The sequence below is a fragment of the Eutrema salsugineum genome, unplaced genomic scaffold (assembly GCF_000478725.1).
Source record: "Eutrema salsugineum unplaced genomic scaffold, Eutsalg1_0 scaffold_17, whole genome shotgun sequence".
In the NCBI taxonomy this organism is placed as follows: domain Eukaryota; kingdom Viridiplantae; phylum Streptophyta; class Magnoliopsida; order Brassicales; family Brassicaceae; genus Eutrema; species Eutrema salsugineum.
Genome location: NW_006256852.1, coordinates 3,373,908 through 3,392,897, shown reverse-complemented (window position 1 = coordinate 3,392,897; position 18,990 = coordinate 3,373,908). Strand labels below are relative to the sequence as shown.

Genomic DNA, 18,990 nt, shown 5'->3' with positions numbered 1-18,990 from the left:
AAGTGATCCATAAAAGTGGTCAAAATCAGGTGTTATCAATGTCTGCCTAAATTCAATTTGAGAAAATTAAATATCAATATTAATTCCAAATAAAATGAGCTAGTATATCCTCTGGTGAGAGTTCGTAGGCAAATACTCTAGCTACTGCCTAGTCTAGTAATAACCACAAATGAGCTATCATGCATAGTGTAGAAGCATACAGGTCGAAATCATCATAGTTTTGTTTAAAAATTCATGAAAAATACTAAAATATAGATTACATCAAAGATTTTAAAAAGTACTTGAAAATAAAGAGCAAAGAAAATAAAAGATCAGTATGGGATGACATCCTCCCGTAGACTTAAATCACACCATCCTCGGTGTGAAAAAGTGATGAAAGGTGACAAAAATAGATAGAATGAAATAAAAATGAATAGAAAAGACTAAAAAGAAAATGATGATAGAACCACGGTGGTGGTAGGCGATAGTGTGAACAGTGCAATCCATGTCCTGTCACTCCTCATCCTCAGATGAGTCTCCCAATATCTTGTATCTCCCACTATCATAGCCACCTTGACACATCTCTCTCCATAGGTTTGAATCGGTTCTTCCTCAAGGTGAATGCCATATCAATTTATGGGAGCTTCAAAGCTTCACAAAGCTCCAAGATAGTGGGTGAGTAAGACCGTCTGCGGACAAAGAAAGACAGAATCCCATCTGATGCTTTAGGGTTCTCCTCTTCGTATAGTGAAGAGTGACGGTCGATAAGAACTCGCAGACTAGATCAGCATAAGTGAGGAGATTCAGCTCCATGTATGGTTGCAATCCAAGAGCATCGATTTACCAAGCAACATCGTCTCTGATCCCAAGCATCTCCAGAGTGTGATAGTCGATGCAAGGTTTGATGTTCAGCTTCTTGAACTTTCTCGCATAGTCGGTCCTCAGGTTCATCTCTTTCCTGATGTATCGAATATTTGGTGGATTAGGAAGTGGAGTGGCTTTGTGTGGTCTTTGGAGGAGCTTCATTATCTGGGCTCTTGTTCCTGGTCTAGCTTGGCTCAGGATGTACTCTCCCAGAGTGCTGTCATCGTGTGCTATCTCTGAGTTATCATTACTATTACTGCTCTTCTTGGATCTAGAAGATTGTATGTTCTTACAAAAAAAGAAAATTTCTTGGCAAAAAAGAGTGAATATGGCTGTTGGTAGACAAGATTAATGATCAAGGATACATATTTAGATAGTATTGGTACCAATTTCAAAAAATCGAGTAGTTCATGACCAGATTCGGATTTATGGTGTTCTTGACATAGAAATTTTCTAAAAACTGATTTGAATAAGTAGTTTCCATGCAAAACATGTAGATTACCTACTACTAATCACTAATCACACAAGACTCGACTAAATTTGTCAATTACTTCCTCCAAATTCTTTTTCTCAAAGAAGCTTGAAAATTCCAAATTCCAAAAATCTTAGATTCTCATCAACCATGTGCTAATCAATTTCCAAACAACCTACAGGGTTAATCTAAAGTTCTTAAGCATTTTCCATCTATAACAGACCTAGATCTAAGCTTTTAGGAAAACCCTAATCCTAAGACTAAAAGAAAAAAAATGAGATTAAGCTTCATACCTTGGGTAAGAATGAAATATGGATAGAGATTTGAAATCAACTTTTTAAAAGAGTGAGATCTGGCCAAAGAATCACTTTAAAAGCTTAAGAATTGTAAGAGTTGTTCTAGCTCCTAAATCTCCAAATCTTTTGGAAGAGAAGAAGAAAAAGGGCTTTGATCCAAAAAGTTACTTTTTTTTCTTTTTTAAAAGTGTTTTTAGGGCCAAAAGGAAAATTCTCTGATTTTTCAAAATCTTTCTGGAACTTATCTTGGCTTGATGATTATGTAATTGAAAACCAGGAAATTTTTAAGCTTATGGGATTGCAGAAAGGTTTGGACCGGATTTGGTTCGGATTGGTAATGCAGAAAAAATAGTGGGGGAAGGGGCTTGGTTCAACGATCAACGGCCGCGGTCAGAAAACACGCGACCACGGCGAACCAAGGCCTGGCCGCGGCAACTTTCACGGGGTCGAGGTCGATTTCCTTGGTTTTTGCTGCGCCGAGCAATCAAAAACCGACACTTCTTTTTTATTTTTTTATTATTTTTTTGTCTTTTTGTATTAAAAGAACACCTGAAACTAAGAAAAAAAAGAGAAATATTAATAGAAAAAGAAACAAAAACTTAAAAAAATATACCAAAATGGTTGCATCCCATAAGCGCTTTTGTTTTGAGTAGTTTAGCTCGACTTTAGGGAAGAGGATCAAGCAAGGGGATAAGGCACTCTCTTAGATGTGCCTGGAACCTCCTTGATGTTTGTTGATATAGCTTCCTCTCCTTGTAGTACCAACTTCTTTCCTTTAATTTACTTATGAACTTTGACATTGTTCATGACCTCTTTAGTGCCTTTAATCAATTTATTTATATGTTCTTCATTGTTTCCGCTATATCTGGTGGAACAACAATCTTAACTTTTACAAAAGGCCTTGTCTTCTGAATTGGTTTCTCCTTGTCCTTCTCTTTTCCGATTTCCCTTAGGCTTCTTTGTTTCATCTTGGATTTCATCTCAGACAGTAGGATAGTAATTCTTATGATCCACATTCAGGAAGACAGCACATTGGTTCGCATGTCTATTACTGTGCCTACAGTTGCTAGAAATGGGCGGTCAGAGATGAGTGGTCTCTCTTTGTCTTGATCCATCTCGAGGACTTGGAAATCTGCTGGAACAATTTTATCTCCTACAAGAATTTTCAGGTTTTGAATAGCTCCTTCAGTATCCTTTTGAGATGGATCTCCAAAAATCACTTTAACAGTTCATTTCTTGAGTGCTTTTACTCCTAATTTCTCAGAAAATGTCTTGGATATGAAGTTGAGATTGGCTCCGGAATCGCATAGACAATATGTGAACTTGATTCCTGAAATGAAACAAGGGAAAGAAAAACGTCTTGGATCATCGGCTTTGGTAAGCCTTTGAAGAGGAAAATGTTGAGATACCTTAATAAGTGGTTGCTGTCGACATCCTTGTAGAGAGGCACGAAAACTGAGATCTCCTTGTCTCCTTCATCGGCCTTTGCTTCTTCTTCGAGCAATGGGGTGATAGCATGGCAGAACCTTTTAAGATTTTCCTCAACTCTTCCAGGAAGAGCTCCATTTTGTCTCTTCATAGAATCGGCTGTCTAGATAACATGAGCGTCTAGCTTCTTGATGTGGGTGGACAAGGTTTCAAACTTCCAGTTTAGATCATTGTACATACAATCAACCTTCATGTTTATGTCTTTAGCTGTCTTCTCATTAGTCATGACCAGTAGCTCCAGTCTTCCGAGGCTAGTTGGTTTGTTGTGACTCCTTGCTGTTGTCCATATTGATTATTGAATCACGTATCTTGGTAGTTGTAGGGTGGTCGCGGCTGAAAGTCTCCATTTCTTCCGTAATTTCTGTTTTGGAACTTGTTTTGGAATGGTCTCTGCTGCATCGGGTATTGCTGATCTTGGGGATTCTCTACATTTAAATTTTGGTAAGAGAGATTATTGAAGTTGGCATTGCGGAAGTTGTTGTTGAAACCATTGTTGAAGCGACTCAAATATGGTCCTTGTGATCCAACATAGTTCAGCGTAAAAGCTTCGCAGAACTGGAAAGTATGGATTTTGGTCGACGGAAATAGATTTTGGCCGAGGAACCCTGAGCGAGTATCAAGGCCAGTCAGACCGTCTTGGATCAGTAACCAAATTGCGGATTTTGGTGGAGGTTATTTCCGGATAAGAACAGATGTGGCTAGACTTGGTCCATACACTTGGCGCAGAAAGGAATAAGCTTAGTGTTTATGCAATGGTGTGTCTGTTTCTGGACCACACATTTAGCGTGGAAGCAAGGCAGCTTAGTGTCCAAAGCTGATGACTCGCGCGCAGCATTTTTAACAAGTGTTTACCAAGTGTCAGCGCATGGATACCACCCTGAAACCTATAAATACCCACCTTCAGCTCTTAGTTTTCCACACTTAGAAATCAGAGAGAAATTCTAGAGTGAGAAAGTAGAGAGAGAAAGAGAGAAATGGTGAGTATTTCGAGTAGGAGTAGCTAGCGGGGAATGGTAGCGCGGTGCTGGCTCAGCGGACGGTCGGTAAGCCGTAGAGTAAACCTTTTTCTGTTTAGATCTTGTCCTAGTTATTCATTAGGTCTATATGGTTATAGATCTAAGGGAATCTCGGAGTTAGGAGCAAGAAAGGTTAAGATCGGAGCGGGATCTGCGTAAAAGGGTGAGTTCCAGTAGATAAGAACTAATGGCTTTGTGCAGGGAACCATGGATCGGTCCAGGTGGGACTGCGATCCACGGTTAAAAGTAGATTGCGTGATTGAGTGCTAGGTATTATTTTGTTTGTGAGTGAGGTTGTGAGCGATCCCGTGTTGTCCGGTGACTCACGTGTGATCCTACTTCCGAAATACGGGAGTTAGTGGTATTGCCGGTTTGCAACCACCACTTCTCTGCTTTTGGGTGTTGTGTGATTTTGTGTATTTCTGTGTGGCTTAGTGTTAGACTTAATTATGAGATTTGGGTTAGAGTCTCGTTTTTAAGTCGGGGAAAAACACTTAGCCTTTGAACGAACTTAGTAATGGTTGGTCGTGAGGGGACTATGGTCACCACGGGCCGTTGGCTTTGCTAAAAAACTGGAAAGGTCATGAGGGGATTCAGGAAGGAACCCCTATGGAGCTATGTGTGTTTTGTGTAAAACCACGGTGGAGATTCAGTGAGGAATCTGTGGTTTGTTTGTTTGTTGCGTGAACCACGGAAAAGGTTAGTGGAACCTTGTGGTGTGTTAGGACACAAGCCCAGAGACTCGGAGGGATACTTGGGTCGCTCCCATGGCCGAGTGCTGCATGACGATGCGGCCCGACTGGTCGAGTGAAGGACCGCGAAGTCGGAAGCGAATCCGGTTCATGTGCCTGAGTGGCTATGAATGTGCGGGAGGTTCGTCGGGCTAGAAGGTGTCATAGAAATCGTGCAGTAAGGCATGTAGGATGTAGGGATCCCGTACGGTCGTTTATGTGTGTTGAGTTGTGTTTAGCTTCCGCATGTGCATACGATGATTGTTGCTTGATGTTGTGTGTGATTGCGTGATGATTGCATTGAACTGTTTGTGTGCATGTTGAGTGTTCATTGCTTTCATACAATTGTTGAGCTTCGGCTATTTTGGGGTTGGGTCGGGGTGACTAACCGTAGACGGGTTCCGGACTCACTGGGCATTTAGTAGAAATGCTCATTATACGAATTTTGTCCTGCAGGTAACCTATAGACGGGAAACCTTAGAGGGTTCGTGGGACGCTAGGCCGCCGGAGTAGTTTAACGTTGTGAGTGTAAGCATAATAGATTGTCTTATGTAAGACTATTTTGACTCGAGCTCAATTATATGATTTTTGGTAACCGTTTGTAAGCATACTTTATTAAGTATTAATAAAAGAGAGTTTTTATGGAGCTCCTCGCTTTTCCTGATATTAGACCTTGTCTGGGTCGAAACAACTCAAGACCGGGAACAGGTTGAAAAGCCTTAGGCCTTGGTCGAGAGTCATGGTATCGGACGCGGTCTAGCCAAGACGGTATGGGACGTTTTGGCAGGATTGTCTCTGTTATCATTCTGTAGCACTCTGGGTTCTTTCTATTCATAGATCGAATCGGGGGTGTTACAGCCGTGGTGTGGACAATCACGTTCATACTCCATAAAACGCTCACAGGGTTCATAAAAAGACTCAACCGGATCTTGTTGGAAGCTTTGGATTTTATTTCTCAAAAGGTTCGACCTTGACTTAATATAAAAGTGGTTAAGGAAAGCAGTTTTGCACTCTTACCAGTTAGTAATCGATCCTGCAGGCAAAGATTTCAACCAACGGTGAGCTTTATCACTTAATGAAAAAGGGAAAAGCTTACACTTAAGATAATCTGCAGGAACTTGGTTAGTTCTCATCATGCTGCAAATCTCTAAGAGCTCAATGTGATCCATTGGATATTCAGAGGGGACTCCTTGGAAATGGTTTTGTTTCACCACAAAAATGATATGTGGCTTGACTTCGAACTCATTCTGGTTTGGGAAAGATACTTGAATCGCCGATCGGTTCTATAAATTCTGAGTTTGTGCATCAAAGTCATCTATGTGATGGTTTCGGGCTTGTCTTCGGTGTTGATTTGCGGGCTGGATAGGGAAGTTGTTGCATCCATTCGGCTGTACTCATTTGTTGTCATTCTCGGAAGCATGGATTGGTGCATCAAGGTCTGCACGCTCTTCTCTTCTCGGGTCTACAGCATCTCGGCATTTAGGAATTCTCAGAGGGGTTTTGTTTCCATCTCCATCGAGCTGAGGTTGATCATCTCCTCTATGATCATCCACTCGGTCATCACCATGATCAGATCCGTCATTGTCATCATTAAGATTGTGTTTTAAAGGATATCCATGATGGTCTGGATAGTCTGCCATCATTTACATTCTCCTAAGTCTTCGAGGTTTTCTTTCGTGTCTATTAATCTCGTCTGTTAATCGTGTCTGTCAATCTCGTCTAGGATCGCAATGTGTGCTGCAGGCTTGCGCCTAGTATTCATGTACCTTTAAAAAACAAGAAAACATAAAAGAGATATCAAAAAACTTAAAAAGGAACTAAAGATCAAGTGTCTAGAACAGAAATTATAACAATAAAATAAAGAGGCAGCGAATCAAATCCCCGAAAACAGCGCCAAAAACTTGAATGCGACATGTGGGTACTTCCTAACAAGTTTTACCCTAAATAGATTAACGAGGCTATAAGTGCACAACTGATCGGTTGAGTACTTAGGGATTGAATCCACAGGGATTTGTGTGCCTAGTGTGTTCCATGAGTTCTAAGTTTATGTCTAGACTAAATAGGTTTTAAGAGGTTTGGGGTGTGTCACCATCTAAAAAAATAAAAATATCCTAAAACAAGCAAATATCAAATGAATGCAAATGAAAGTGAAGAATCTAAGAAAGCAAGTAAGTAATCGAAGTTATAAACAATATTAAAAATGTTGGGCTTTCGGGAACTCTCTAGAGGATCATAATCGGTTTCAGACAACTTAGGTTATAGATCATGTTTTTCCGGGTGATATAAATATCTACGGTTCTAGAGCTAGAGTAGGGCGATATGACTATGTTACTCTCGTGATCATAACCAACTGTCACTCGCGATCCTGACCAGTAGCTTTCGACTCTTGCCCCATTCAAAAATATACACAATAGCTTGTACAAGACTCATCAGTACTCAAGATTCACCCATAGGTAGTTTTCTTCTCCTATGGTAGAATCACTCGTTTCATTCTAAGTCGGACACTTAATGAAAGCTTTCGTAACACTAACTATCTAGATCAGACGCTAGGTGATCAATCAAGCATATATGCATAAAGAATAAGAATAAATCAAGAACATAAATAAAATCTCAGATCCAAAAACCTAGATGTCTTAATCGATTTTGAGAGCCCTTCGAGAACCTTATGCCCAACTCGGGATCTACTCAGACATAGTTGAGATCGACATCATCATTGATTTTAATAGAAACTGTTGATAAGTGAATATCGACAAGGGGTAAAACAGTACTTTAGATCGGCAAACTCGGTTTTTATTAGATCGAATCGAGAGAATACAACTGAGTTTGGTAGTTAAGCAGATAACAACGAACTAAGACTTTATGAAACTAAGAATCTAGCGTAATGAGTTCTCAGTCTCTAAGTCTTCTCTGGAATATCTTGTCCTCTCTGGTGTCAATTCATCTTCCTTTATATATATCCTCTGAGTCGGTCGTCAAATACATCTTCGGCGATATGGGACCGAGAGGTCTTTCCTTTTCTCTCGGTCATTTTCCTTTTCTCATAGTAGTTACTTTTTTCCATTAGGAAACTTTCCATTCTTGACCGAACTCGGGGAACTTCTCGGTTCCTTCGAGAAACTTCTCGCCGACCTCGGCTTAATGGACTGCATTCGGCCCGTGTCTTTACTCGGCCCAGTCTTCCCGGTACATTCCTTCGTGAACCGGGCTTACGTTACACCGATCTCGGTTTGTACCGGAGAAAACCAGGGTGCGATTTTCACCTCCAACAGTTAGCCCCCCCCCCTCAGTTCGATGAAAGGGAATGACTTTTAGTCGAACTCATTTGATTCAAAGTAGATCACAAACCGAGCTCGGTAACTGCAGTTGATTTGCATTCTGGACGTTTCGCACCCTGTCTTCAATGAGGCGCGTGAATTCCGGGATTTTTCGAAAATCGAGGAACCACGATTCCCACTGTTTATAAGGGAAAAACTTCTTCTCGCATTCATTATTCTCGTTCAAGCATATATAAGGTACGCTGCTCTCCCTTCTCTCTAGATTTTTTTTCTCTCTCTAGTTTTCATTTGTAGTTTTTCTCTCGTTTCTTCAACTTTCGCCGCCGTGATTCCTTGATTTTTCCGATCTATCTTCAAGTTTCCCGTTCGATCTTCAAATCGATCAATCTTCAATCTTTTCCGGTTGATCTTCAAACTGTTCTTCATTATCCTCAGATCTCCTTTCGATTCTACCTTCCCGAACCCAAAATGTCTTCTAGTTCTTCGATTAACTCTTCTTCTAATCAAATCCTTCTGGAAGATCGCCGCGAATCCTCGGAGCCGAGCTCTTCCTCTTCAAACCCTCATCTATCGAACTCGTCTCAGGGAGAGAGTAATCCTCCGCAGCTAGTCCGCAAAAACTTTAAGTCGGCTGGTGCTAGCAGTAGCCGTTCTCGACCGCGAGTCGAAGCGACCGAGCAACTGGCGACAGAGACTCGCGAAACGGAAGCTCGGATCGGGCCGAACACTGGTGATATCGACCATGAGATCGAAGAGGTCGAAGAACCTGAAGAAGAAAATCAGGAGGAGAACGCTATCGAGGCGGAAGCTGCTGAGGATAACCTCGAAGCTGTGATTCATGCTTCGCCACCACTTCCGAGGCGCAAAGTCGTTCGTCCCAACAACGTGCCATCTTCTTCTGTTTCTCCGGGTGCTGTTCGTGCCATGCTCGAAGAAAACGGGCTCTCGGACCGAGTCATCTTTATAATTCCAGAAGCTGGAGATCGGCTGTGGGACGTCCCCGAAGGTTTCCTCTGTATTTACCTAACGTAATATACGCAATGCAGACTCTCCTTTCCAATTCCCTCTCGTCTACTCGGGTACTGCAATCGGCGGGGCGTAGCTCTCACGCAAGTGATGCCTGCGTCGATAACGAACTATGTTGGTTTCGTTACTCTTTGTGACAAGCTCAGCGAGGTTCCAACTAGTCGGCTCTTCGAAGACCTCTTCTCGGTTAACATCCACAAATCCAAGGAGTGGTTCTTTGCAGCGAACGCCAAGCCAAGAAATAACCTCGTTACTGGGGTCAAACCCAGTAAATACAACGACTGGGAGTCTCAGTACTTTTACCTTGAGATGAACGATTTCACCGTCAGCAACTCTGATATCTAACTCTTTATGGTTCATCTTTGCAGGTCATCATCTCCCGAGCATTATTCTCAACTCCGGACTCACCTCCGAATTTGAAGCAGCCTTTAGTGAAGCCGGAAAACGTCGTTGGCCTGAAGTGTGGGAAGAGATTCTTCAGCGCCGAGCCAAGAAAGCAGGTTCGGTCATTGAGTTCACATCTATGTTCTTATTTTGAGTTCGTTCTGGAATTCCTTTTGACATGATTCCCTCGCAGCTTCCGTCAGGGAACCGAAACCGCGGAAGCCAAAAACTCGAGCTAACAAGCCCCGAGCTGCTCCAAGACGAAAGGTGCCTAAATCGCGAGCCAAACGAACCCGAACTGCCAGGATGCTCTCACTGGACGAGATCCCTACTCTTTTCGACGAAGAGGAGCCGAACGTGGCAGATCCGACCCCTATCCCTGCTACCGAAGGGACCAATGAGCAACCAGAAGAGTTGCCGCCTGCTGCGAACTCGCCTGACCAAGCTGGTCAGAAGAAACTGAAGAAGAAGAAGTCTTCGAAGAAAATTAAGAGGATTGAAGACTCTTCTCGGGCGCAGGATGCACCCGCCGAGCTCAACCCACCGACGGCTATGGCGTCGGACCTCGCTCTTTCTCAAGATCGAGCTGAGGCTTCTCATTCTCGGAAGAGACAGGCTGAGGACCATACTGAAGACTCTCCAGGGCCAGAGCCGGCTAAGAGGGCCAAAGTCTGTTTTGATTATGATGAGGAGACTCCTTTTGAGGAAAACATCAATGCTTGTGCCGAACTCTACCACAAAATCTCTTCTCAGGTCCCGAGTCTGCCGGCAGTTCCCGAGCTCCACTTCCCTAATATGTACAAAGGGATCGCACGTACAACTGCTGTGGTAACTTTCTGATTCTACTTCCTCATTTTATTATTTTTTTAAGTATGAGCTCTAATTCATGTTTTATCTCATGCAGCTCGCCAGTCAGACCAACAGCTTGGTCGCAGCGTATGAAGTCGCGCTGTACGACGAACAGGTTAGGGTTGCCGAGCTACAGGAGAGGGTCTCCAAGGCGGAGGAACGTCTCGCCACCGAGCTCCAGATCAACGACTCTCTCCATACGGCTGTTGACTTGCTGAAGCAGGAGAGCTCAGAGCTAAAAGCGGTAAGAGCCGAGCTGACTGAGGCTCAGACCTTGCTTTCTCGGGAATTCGAGAAGGACAAGGAACGGCTGCAAGGCTTGGTGGCCCACTGGAAAAGCCGAGCAAGGAGCGTTCATGCGACGGCCTGCGAACGCTTGGAGAAGGTTATCCGCAGTTTGGATGACGCGGATCGAGCTCGAAAGCCTTACTTGGTGGTCAATCAGCTCACTGGAGTTCTCGGCTTCATCAAGCAGCTGAAGAAGAAGGGTCTGTACGAGGTCTCGCCTGAGATGATCGCTGACATCGAGGCGAAGACAAGCGGATGTCTCTGTTCGCGGAAGAGGATGATATTACGGCCGTGAATGTGACCCAGAGCATGCAAGATCCTGCGAGGGGCGAGCAGTTTGGTTCGAACGAGGATATGCTCAACGCTGATCAAGTTGCAACCTCAAAGACCGCTTAGTCTTTTTCTGTTTCTTCTTTTTCTTGAACTCACTTGCCCTTTCATGGGTTATTTTATATGTAATATTTTATTTCCGAACCCTCGGTGGGTTCCTGAACTTATTTTCCTTTCAGAAGGCTTTATGATATGTTTTTCTTTATTTCGATGGTTTCCCTTTTTTTTTCTTAAGTAGTAGATCGATATTCAATCTGAACTCGACTTTATTTGATCGGTAGCGATTTGTGATATTCGGCTTAAGTAGTAGTTCGGCAACTTGTAGGTGTTATTTGAACATAATTTTATCTTTCGGTAGCGAATTGCGATAATTCGGCTTACGTTTTGCGAGTGTTGAGAACTCGGCTTACGGTGCGAATCTGAGGAGTTCGGCTTATTGTGCAAGCATTTGAGCTTGGCCTGGGGAACCCAAGTGAATCGTGTCGTACTGGAAGAGTGAATTAATTCGAACTCTTGTAAGCGCACGAAACGAGTTCAAGGTTTTTCTAAGTCGAACCTAAGTATGCGAGATGTGCTCGGCTTATTGTTCTTGGTGACTTAGAAATTTAACTGCGGGACTGGCCCCGGCTTTCGATATGTGGTTTTACCACGGCACCATGTGGATGCTCGCGAGACGGATCTCGGCTTTTTAAGTTTGTATTCATGTGGAATGCTATCGAACAACTGGTCAGGAAGTCGATGTAAGAACAAGGAGTTCGGTATCTTGTGATTTCCGAACTAGAACTAAGACGTTTTTGACTTAATAAAACTTTATTGATGTTATAGCTGGACTCAGTAACGAGCTGCCTACGTACCCTTTAAAGGGATCAAGCCATTCGTAGTTCTAAGTACATAAGTGTTTTTTTGCTCCGACTAACTAGTTCGAAGGCTTTTTTTTTTTTTTTTTTTTTGCGAAGCTCGTAACGAACTAGTAGTAGTACCGTTTGAGATGCATAGAGTTCCAAGATCGCAGGATCGGAGTTCCGTCTAACTTCATCAGTTGATAAACGCCGGGCTTAACAACCTTCTTCACTTGGTATGGGCCTTCCCAGTTCGTGCCGAGTTTTCCTGCGTTCTTTTCTTCTGTGTTTTGATAGACTTTGCGAAGTACGAGATCGCCATCTTCGGCCTTTAACCTTCTTGTAATAGTAACGAGCTGCCAGTTGTTGGTATTTTTGTATCCGGAGTAATGCTCGTTCGCGATGTTCTTCGACTAAGTCAATTGTGTCGAGCATCATGTCGTTATTCGCGTCGGGTTGCTGGGTGAGCATGGTTCGGCGAATACTTGGGACGTTTAGTTCGGATGGACACATAGCTTCTGTACCATATGCAAGGAAGAAAGGTGATTGACCGGTCGAACGTCGTGGTGTAGTTCGGTGAGACCATAAGACGCCATCGAGTTCGTCCGCCTTTAGTCGCTTCTTCAGGCCATCGATAATGGTTTTGTTCGTGGCTTCGGCTTGCCCGTTTCCTTGTGGGTATTGTGGGGTAGAGAAACTTAGTCGAATTTTCCACTTGGCGCAAAAATCTATGAAAATTATCGAAGTGAACTGGGTTCCGTTGTCCGTAACGATCTCGTACGGGACTCCGTGTCGACAGATGATGAACTTCCAGACGAACTTCTTGACATCGATTCCATGAATCCCGGGGTATGCCTCGGCTTCGACCCATTTGGTGAAGTAGTCCGTGACGACCAGAACGTATTGCTTCTGAGTCGTAGATCGGCGAAAAGGACCGATGATGTCCATTGCCCAGCGCATGAAAGGATATCGTGCGGTCGAGGTCATCAAGAGCTCGGTAGGAAGGTTGATCATTGGCAGTGTCGTTGGCACTTCTCGCAGCGTGCTGTATACTTTTCACAGTCGGACAGCATTGTAGGCCAGTAGTAGCCGGCTTTTTTTATCTTGAATGCCAAAGACCGAGCTCCGGAGTGATTCCCTCCTTCTCCTTCATGAACTTTCTGCATTACTTCCATGATGTCGTTGCCGCGAACACAAATCAAGAGTACACCGGACGCATCCCATCTGAGGAGAGTGCCCTTAATGACCACATATCGAGCTGCTCGAGCCTTAAGGCGTCGAGCTGCCCATTTATCTGTGGGGACCGTTCCATCTCCGATGTAGCCCACAATTTCTAAGGTCCAATCTTCGGGCTCATCTTCACCTTCGACTTCGATATCGATTGGAATATGTTGGCCCTTGGACTCATCTTCGAGATCAGATCCATTGTCATCTTGTTCGTCCAAGTTGGTGTTGAGATCGGTGACGACCCCTCTGGGTTTCGTCTTTCGGGTGAGGGGTGGAGCTAGATTGGGTTGGGCTTCGTAATCACGTCATCGTGTAATGATGTTGCAGTTTGGAGCAGGCTCGATACTTGGTCGTTCAATTGCCGCGATTGGGATAGTTCGCCGAAGAACAGGATCAGAATTAGTCGCAAGAGCGGCTAAGGCGTCGGCGGTTGCATTCTCATCACTAGGTATCTTTGTAAGCTCGAAAGTTGGGAACTCCGAAGCAACATCCTTAAGGACTTTGAGGTACGCGTCCATGCGATCGTTCTTGGCCTTGTATTCGCCGTGAAATTGGTTAGCCACAAGTTGAGAGTCGCAGTAGGCGTGTACGTGTTCAACAACGAACTAAGACTTTATGAAACTAAGAATCTAGCGTAATGAGTTCTCAGTCTCTAAGTCTTCTCTGGAATATCTTGTCCTCTCTGGTGTCGATTCGTCTTCCTTTATATATATCCTCTGAGTCGGTCGTCAAATACATCTTCGGCGATATGGGACCGAGAGGTCTTTCCTTTTCTCTCGGTCCTTTTCCTTTTCTCATAGTAGTTTCCTTTTTCCATTAGGAAACTTTCCATTCTTGACCGAACTCGGAGAACTTCTCGGTTCCTCGAGAAGCTTCTCGCCGACCTCGGCTTAATGGGCTGCATTCGGCCCGTGTCTTTACTCGGCCCAGTCTTCCCGGTACATTCCTTTGTGAACCGGGCTTACGTTACGCCGATCTCGGTTTGTACCGGAGAAAACCGGGGTGTGATTTTCACCTCCAACAGAAACAATTAAAAACAGTAAAGAAAAGAGATGAAGAAAAACTTCTCTATGAATGAATCCAAGGTTGAGAAATCTTCTCTACAAATTGCTATAAACAAATGGCTAAGAAAGTTGTCTCTGTAAATTATGAAAGAGATATCTAAAAATTACATAATTGACAAATATTTATAGTCTTCAATACTTGAGGACGTCTAGGGTTTCAGAATTAAGGTTGGGAAATGACTTAGGCTTCTGAATTAGGTCTTTTGATTCGCAGATGGCTGGCCGCACTTGCATGGGGTGTGACCATAGGAAAAGAAGGCTTGGCCGCGGTCACATGGTCCTGGCCATGGGCAATGGTTGGCCGGCCGCAGTCGCATGGCTTCGAGGCAGTTTTCAATTGTCTCCGGGTAAATTAAATATCTTGAGATCCAACTGTTGGAATTTCTCCAAACCAATTGCATTTGAAAGCTGGTTGAGTCTTCTGTTAAGTGTACAATTTTGGGGATGATCAGATTTTGAGAAGGTCTTCTTCTCTCCTAGATAGTTCTGACAGTCTGAATTTATCCAAAAATGATGTTTTGTTCCAATTTGCACCTATTACTCCCAAGTTACGTGAAAAGTCTTTTAAAATTCAAAAACATAGAAATTCTTTGAAAACCTTTGAAAACGGGGTAAAAACACCTGCAAAAGATATCAAAGTGATCCATAAAAAATTGTCAAAAATTGGTGCTATCATTCATGCACCTAAGAGAAAAGAAAGCAAAGATAAAAAGTGAAGTCTGAAAAACATCAATAAGTCTCAAAAATCTTGTGGTGTAGATTTGAAATTAGATTAAGAAATCAATCAAACAGCAAACAAATCTCCCACAACGGCGCCAAAAACTTGATGTGAATGCAGTGGGCAACTACAAGTTTTACCCTAAACAAGCTGTAAATGCACAGCAAACGCAGTAGTACTTAGAGATCAAATCCACAGGAATTTTTGTCTTGAGGACTCCTAACTGATACTAAAGACAATTTTAGACCTAATCAGATTAGAAGGGTTTTGGTTGTCAATAATTCTAATAAACTAAGCAAGAAATAAAACTTGAAAAGAAATCGGTTGTAAAGCAATAAAAAGCGATGGGTATAAGGATTCATCTCTAGGGTTCATGATCTATAACATAAGGAATTTAGATAAGGATTTTCTATGACTCTGGAACTAAAATAGATACTTGTAAGATTAGCTAACTCTAGTCACTCTAATCATCTAATCACTCAAACTCGACAAGTAGCTTTCGTTTCTTGTCACGAGAGAGATCATGCAATATTTGATTAGAATTCATCTCGGCTCATGTCCCCTCCGTAGGTAGCTTTCGTCTCCTACGACAGTTACATCCATAAGATCCAGTTCAGGCAATCTGATACATCACTCTCGTGGCTCTGATTAAACCTTAGATCGGACGCTAGGTGATCAATCCAGTATACAACATTAAGGACGAGATGAATGGGAGAATCCTGTAAAAGAAAAAAATTCTTAGTCTAAAAAACCTAGATGTTTTTGATCATGGGGTCCCTTTTGATGGTTCTTTTACCCAACTAAGTAACTACTCAGACATATCACTGGTTTTAAAATAGAAAGCAGTAAAGTAAAGAGATAGAAGATAAAGAAAATTTGTCTCTTATTGAAGACAGGTTTTGTGAGAAAGTCTTCTACAAAAGCATAAAGGTAAAATCTAAAACCCAAAAATAAAGTACTCTTTCTAAAGCATGAAAGAGGTTTGGTTACAAAAAGCCTAAAGACAATGTATTTATAGTCTCTTCTCTCTTCTGGGCGTCTAGGGTTTGTAGGATTAGTTCAGGAAACGACTTGGGCCTTGGTTGGACTTATGAGGCTCGGAATTTGGTCCACCGCGGGTGAGAATGGCTGAGCCGCGGTGCAGGGTGCTTTGGCCGTGGGTGAGGGCTACTCCACCTTTCTGGACTGTGTTGATTTACCTTCGGTGCATTGATGATATCTGGAGATCTAACCGTTGGACTGCATTGATTCCAAGTGTATTGGAAAGCTGGCTGTCTCTTGTATAGTTTCTCCAAATTTGGAGGATGATCAAATGATGATAAGGTATTCAGTGGTTGTCAAACTTCTGATAGCTTGAATTTATTCAAAATTGTACTTTTGCTCCAAAATGCACTCCATAAGTCCAAGTTTCCTCAAAAATCTTTTAAAACTTCAAAACATAGAAATCACTTATAAAACATTGAAAACTAAGTTAAAACCTCTGCATAAGATATTAAAAGTGATCTATAAAAATTATAAAAATCTGGTGTTATCAAACGTTTAATTTTTTAGCATCTTGTTAGTATATTACAGGTAAAAAGACAACGATTTTACAAATAAGAATAATGTGCCACAACGTTCTCCGTGGGATTTTAAAGGATACCGAGTTCCTTATGGATAACGTGCTTCATAATTTAGCGCAAATTAGAGACGACACTGGTGGAAGGAGAGAAAGAGCACCACCAGCTGTGAAATCAGCGATTGAGGCTTTACAGACTTTCGAGATTGCTTCTTCTTCTCAAGGAGATTTGTTGTTTGTAGAGATGCAATGGTGATGGGTGAAATTGGTAAGAAGCTTCCATGTGGATACTGTTACCATGAGAGTTGTATTCTGCCATATTAGGAACAGTGCCAGATTAATCATTTTTAATTTCCTAATAAAAAAATTGAAATATATCTTTTTCAATATTTTTTTCAAAATAAAAAATAATAAGAAAATTAAAATTAAAATTTCATAAAACATTTCAACTCCGTAAATAGTTTCTTAAAACAATAAAAACATAATAAACTAATCATTTATTGTTGAAATATGGCTTTATTTGCATTTTTTTCTTGAAAAATCGTTCATTAAAATCTCATAGTCGAGTTTTTCAACCATAGATGTTTTAATAGATAACAAAGCTAGCCCATCTAATCGCTCTTGTGACATAGTTGACCACAAATAATTCTTTGTTAACATTAACTTTAAAAAACTTATTTCAACAGTGGCAACCTATATCAGAATTGTCATCAATATGCAATAATCAACTTCTGTGTTTTGATAACTAGTCTTCATTTTTTCAAAAAAATCAAGCATTTCAGTAGGCTTCCAAACTTCATTTGGTATTGATTCTCGCAGAATTTTCAATTTCATAAACAGATAATCACCAACTATGTCTGAATTGACAATTGCTTTATAAATTATGACTCACAAATCAAGAGTAATGATTCACACACAAATTACAAATTACAATGGTAAACATTTTTTCTGGTTTCTAATTTACATAATTACATAAGTATCAAATCTGAAATCCATAACTCAGCAACTTACATATTGAGATGATATCGATAATGGAGAGGGGCAGCGATTAAAGAAGAAGAGCCAAAAGAACAAAAGAAGTCAAATCCTGAAACGCAAACGTCCTAACATGTATAGAATTTTTTTTCTTTCTAAAAAAGAATTTGTTTGATAAAATAATCATTATTTTAGAATACACCCTTAACCAAAATTTTTTTAAAATAAAAGCCCATAAACATTACAAAAAACCTACAAATATCATTATCTTATAAAAAAGTCTATAAAATTTGTTTACTTATATACATTCTATAAAAAATTTTAACTAAAATTTGTCCCCAAAAATTGGATGCCCTAAGTGACTTAAAATTGTGTAAAATTGTGTCCAGGCCCACCCCGTCGCAAATCTACTTGGGCTTGGCCTGCGGGTTAAGGTTCGTATTGACATCTCTACCTAAGTCGTCTTCTACAGTTCTACTTTGCTTGTGCTCTGGGCTGTGCCTTGTTAGAAACAAGAATGAGAGCAAGAGACGAAGATAATTAAATCTTTGTTAGTCGAGATTTTGTTAGTGTTATCAGCTTATTGGACTCTCCATGAAAAACCATACTTGTTAAAAGTTTAAAAGAAGCTTTAGCTACTAATATTGATGATAAATTTATAATTATTTTCTTAAAACAGACAACACTAGATTGATATTTTCGTAAATTATATACTTAATAATTTATGATACGATTGAGATCATTTATTTACATCGAGAATTATTAGAAATGCTTTTTATTTTATCCAATTGGTAATTATTATTTATTACACCAGCCCGACTTGGAAAAAAAAAATTGTTATTTCATCATCTTTATTAATGGATGTGTCATTTTTAAATAAAAATTAGATTCTAACATTAAATTTTATGATATAATTTAGGCTTTTTGTGTGTATAGATACAACTTGTCTTTTTTGTGTGTTTAGATATAATTTATTTTTTAGGTATATTTTTTTATAGATATAAATTTTCTATTAAGTAAGAAAATTTTTATTTTTATGTTTAGATATAATTTATTTTTGTAGATCTAATTTTTTATAGTATTAAATATAACCATTATTATAAAAATATAATTATAACCCACCCGTTTATAAATAATTTGAAAAAGACTGCAATTATAAATCTAAGCCGCCTATTTATATTACCCTATATATAAATATTTACTAATTTTTAATAATTAAAACTTTAGGCTGATTGATCATGATAAAAATATAGAATAGAATAGTGTTTATCATCTCCGTAATATTATGTAAATTTAAATATTTATTGTAAGATATAATAACAACTGACTTTGATAACTAACTTAACATACAATTGAGAAATTTTAAACTAATATAAATAAAATTTTGAATTTTCGGATTATTTTTATATATAAATTAAAATATAATATTTTATTAATATTCCTTTAAATTAACTTATTTGGAAATTATAATAGTTATCCACAAAAAGAAATTATTGTATAAAAAAACCTTTATCATTGGTATTAGCAAATATAACAAATTGTTTATACTATAATTGATTGTATAAAAAATTTTTGGCAATTGTTAATCTTTTGTATGATATAATAAGAATA

General features: G+C 40.4%; 1 non-coding gene across 1 annotated transcript; it reads left to right on the top strand.

Annotated features, from left to right (window-relative positions):
- The first annotated feature begins 5,701 nt into the window (after nt 1-5,701).
- LOC112087656 lies at nt 5,702-5,808 on the top strand. Its single transcript, XR_002900202.1, has one exon. It is a non-coding gene; the product is annotated as a small nucleolar RNA R71 (small nucleolar RNA).
- Nucleotides 5,809-18,990: the final 13,182 nt, after the last annotated feature.